This window comes from Syzygium oleosum, unplaced genomic scaffold, assembly GCF_021117445.2.
Source record: "Syzygium oleosum isolate NSW1041296 unplaced genomic scaffold, Sole_v2.1 Sole_v2.01, whole genome shotgun sequence".
NCBI lineage: Eukaryota > Viridiplantae > Streptophyta > Magnoliopsida > Myrtales > Myrtaceae > Syzygium > Syzygium oleosum.
This window is the reverse complement of record NW_026607485.1, coordinates 15,600,800-15,605,706: the sequence shown is the minus strand read 5'-3', so window position 1 is coordinate 15,605,706 and position 4,907 is coordinate 15,600,800.

Sequence of the window (4,907 nt, the reverse complement as noted above, 5' to 3'; positions counted from 1 at the left end):
AAGTTGATTTAGTACAACATAATATTTACTAAGAAAATTCTACCTCGAAAAGGACATTATTATAGTAATTTTTGGGTCACTGTTAGTTTTGCGCATAACAATTAAACGATGTCGTGTCCGATGGTTAATCGGATGGATATCCTCTACTTCCATTTGTGCCCCTACTCGATAATTCAATTACGTTCGTTGGATAATTACCAATTATATTCAAGCTCTTATTTTTCAATTTTAGTCGGTGCTCAATCACTGATCTATGCTAGAGTGATTAATTAGTTCTAAAATTCATCACTCGATGTGTTACCATTTGAAATTCATTGAGACACCGTCCGGATTAGCAGCGACGTTTCTTCTTTCACTCCGCCGAAGGTTCATTTTAGAAAATATAATGCACAAAAGTACCAAAAAAAGTCCATACCATGAGGAGAGGATCATTTTAGCAATATACAATCCTAGATAACACACTTTAAAGGCAGGATTTAAAGAGACTCCGTTATAATACACACATAGGTCAATGTATGATTCCAATGTAATAAATGTTGCTTGATGCGGCCACGACCCAACAAATTACCTGTGAGAAATTGATTCACCTGTGACAAATTATCCCAGATTAATTTTTTAACCACCAAAAACTCCAAAAGGGTACACATGTGACAATTTTACCCTTCGTTAATTTCCGTTTAATTTTACTTTTAAATTTATGAGTTGGATGATACGTGGCAATTCACGGGTGTGCCAGTTTGGGATTTTACCTAGATATACCTGTTTGTGATTTTTCGTGGTATTAATCTTATTTAACGGAGGCTAAATTTGTCACAATGTACTAGTTTAAGGTTTTTGGTGGTCAAAAAATTAGTTTTGGGTAAATTTACCACAGGTGTATCAATTTAGGGTTTTCCGTGATATTAACCTTAAGGATTAACTAACATAGATGCCAAAATAGAATTGCTAAATACAAGTTGATTGACCACACTAATCCCCGCTTTTAACTAAGGCTCCGTTTATTTCGCGAAAAAATGAATGATTTGGAAAATATTTTTCAAAAAATGATTGCTTGTATCGTTTAAAATAATTAACCAATGAAAAATATTTTCATTATCGACAACTATTTATGTCTAAACATTTTGTTGATAATTAAAATATATTTTGTTCATTCATTTTTCTAAGCAATGCAAACAATCGTTATTAAGAAAATATTTTTCAAATCATTTATTTTTCGCGAAACAAATGGAGCCTAAACCTAAACTCGCGAGTTCAATTGTGCCACACACTAAGGGTGAGTTTGTTTCGTGGAAAATGAATGACTTGAAAGATATTTTTCTAAAAATAATCGCTTATATCGCTTGAAATAATTAGTCAAAGAAATTTTTTTCATTATCGACAACAACTTATGTCTAAATATTTATATTTACGATGGAAATATTTTTCACTTATTCATTTTTAGAAGCGATACAAGCGATCGTTTTTAGGAAAATATTTTTTGAATTATTTATTTTTCGCAAATCAAACCGAGCCTAATAGTCGGATGTGATAACAATGGCATTCACGTAATTCTGGCGAAATCGCCGGGCAATTTGCCCAGCCGATCCCGCCATTTTCCCCCCCACGAGCGAGCTCGGGGCACGTCGAGCCCGCCCTCCCAAACAACGCCAACCGGCGGGACCTACCTCGCGCGAAATCGATGGCCGAGATCAATTCCCCCTCGAATTCGGGCCCCACTATTTATGAACCGAAGTCCGCCGCATGATCCGGTCTCCCTTTCCGGGTCACGTTTTCGCGCTTTTTGCCTTTTCCGGAGCTCCACACACTCTCTTGTCGCCTAGCGCTGACGTGTCGAACGGACGACCCGGCTTATCGTGAGGTCTCCCCACCAATCAACGGCCCCGAGCGCGTTTCCTCTGCTCGGTGAAGCCGGGACCGCGAGATTGGAAGAAAAAAGAGGAAGATGCTTTAGTACGAGAGGGTCCACGGTTTGACTCACCCCCGGTAGGTTTGCAGGGGCTAGGGCAAGTCAATGCGACTTTTTCTCAAATAGAAGAGATTGACGACGGCGATTTCTCTTGCTTTATCCCTTTCTCTTTTGCCCCATCTCCGTCCTCCAAAAGAAAGAATCGATTCTTAATTGACAAGCGGCGAGATCAGAGGGGGATTGGCCTACGTGGAGGGGAGAGATTTGTCAGCTATTAATATCTTCGTGGAGTTAACGGGGTTCGTCGATTTCGGTCTTCAAAATCACGAGGGGTACTAAGGTAATTTTGATTCGATCCGAATATTTTGTGATGGATGTGGAACCGTTATGATAACGGTCGAAAGAGATCTATTAGAATCGGTTACATTATCTCCATCCTCGGCAAGTATTGGCGATACGTGATTAGGATCTGAAATCAAGGTTGGGAATTTACATTGAAAACAACTCAATTAGGCGCGACAATTAACATAAAATTGGTTACCATGAAACGAAAAATTGCTTAGAGTCCAGTTTTGAGATGATTTTATTCAACTTTGACTATTCCAAAACTTGAACCCAAGACTATTATTGGGGCTTTCGATTTCATAAGGTAAGATTTTCACTTGCTGGATATAAAAAATGTTACGACCCGCAATTTTGGTAAAGGAAAAAGATTGATATTTACCTTTTTGTTAGTTTCCTTATCATATTGCGACGTGGGTTTTGCCAAATAAGAGTATTTGCCCATTTGGAGTATACAAAATTAGAATATAAATGTTGCAACTAGGTACTATATAAATTGAATTTCTCTCATAATTAAACGAAGACTACATGAATGTCTCTCCTTCTTCTTCTTTTTTTAAATCGAGGAATGTCTCCATCATTTCACATGACACGGAAGCTACAGTAATCAAAACCCTGTTCACATGGTTTGAGACTAATTCGTCCATGGTAGTGACCTCTAACAGTAGATTAGTGGAGGTATTATGGAAACCCTAGTTGATTAAGCAAAGAACATCACCCACCATCGAATGCTGGCCATCTCTAACAAGTCGTTTGACATGGAGAAAAGGAGATGACCCTTTCTCTTTGTAGTGACAATTACATAATACTTGTTCACATGAGGACGTTCCAGCCACCTTATGTGACTATTCACATTAGCCGAAATGAAGTCCCTCCATCACTTTCCATCATCTACTAAATGTTGAGCATACCTTCCTTTTCTTTGATAATTCCGAGACATGGGTGCGAAAGCCCGACCACCTGAAGGCTTATGATATGGCAAGTACGGGTCTTGTCTTGTGCAGATGACGCATACCTAGAGTAGTTTGGTTGCAGTTAGTAGGATTCGAACGGGTGATCTTTCACTTCCTAAACTGAAAAACTCCCGAAACGTCAACCTATTGCTTCAATCCTTTAAAGTAAAATGTCACATGGATGAGAAACATGAATTTCTCCAAATAAGCTTGCCATTTAACAATTTAGTAGAGCATAGCTTAATTTCCATTTCTCTACTTGCATTTCCCGAAGTGAAGAGCACAATTGAACGATTCTAGTAGACAAATTCGGCCGCTCACTCGCTCTTCTAAGCTCACATCGCTAAACACTAAACAGGTATGGTATGAAAAAATGCTGCACATTTAAGAAAAGGCCCAACTTAGCCTCAGCATCTATATAAATATACAATAACAAACTCTTTGACACATAAAATTGTAAATTGCTATATATTAATCATTTACCTGGCAAGGAGTACTTTTCTTGCCGCCTCCATTCATTTTGCTTCCAACTGAGATTTGTATTTGCTCATTCAATATCATGAGTTTTGTTCGACAAAATAACATTAGTTTTGATGATCTTTAATGTTGCAAATTAACAACTATTGAATATTCTTAATATCTTTTTTATAACTCTTACTATTAACTATTTCTTTGGTATTTCCTCTCAATATTACAATAATGCACTTGATTACCTATGAAATTTTCCTACGTCACGTAACAACAACGACAGTTAAAAAAAATTTAACCGTCATCGAGTCCCAATATTTTACATGAATGTATGGTATGCACTAATAATTTCACATTTATTTTGTCAAAAAGAGGAAGATTCATATAAAATAGGATAAAATTTAACGAGTAATTTATGCTAAAATACAGGTTTCAAGTAATTTATGAAAAAAATTCACGTTTGTGCAACGTACGGATATGCTACTAGTTAGTAAGTAATTTGTTAGCCAGCCTTTCCCGTCTTGGCATGGCTATAGTACACCGTTCACAATTCTTTCTTTTCTAAAGAAATTATCAAATCAAAGTCCTATCCAAAAAATTTCTCACCCAAAAAAATCCAATCCAAAAGTTTATGACAAAGAAATGGTTTTTATTATAGTTAGTATACATTCTCATAGTTAATACCAGCAAAAGTGCATAGGTATTATATGTTTGCAAAAGTTGTATTTTTCCAGCCTAATTACATAAGCTTGAGATAAATGATTCTCCTTCTCAAATGTAGAGAAGTCCAAAACTTTGGCTAGTATCATCGTTCATCCATATCAAGAGGGAGCTACTTTCTTGCCCATGAATTCAAATGAATGTCGATGTAGAAAATCTAAATGGTTGTGAAGTTGATAGCCAAGTAAAGTGAAGATCCCCTTAAATGGAAAAGTTGAATCAAAGACGTGGAAATGAAAACTTACAACAATGGAGATCATATGGAAGTCATGATGACTTCTTGGAAAATTAGGGTTTTGCCCATTTTGTAGAATATAAGATGTTCAAAGCATGTTGGGATATATTCGAAATAATCTGATGACATCAGAGACCTAGGGAATCCTCGCCAGTACAACAGGACTATAATTTATCTAATTATTTATAAAAGTTAGGCTTAGGAGGTTTCATATAAAAGCATATCTGGGTATATACCAAAAAAGGTTAAGGGAGAATATTAAAGGATCAAATAGAATATTCAA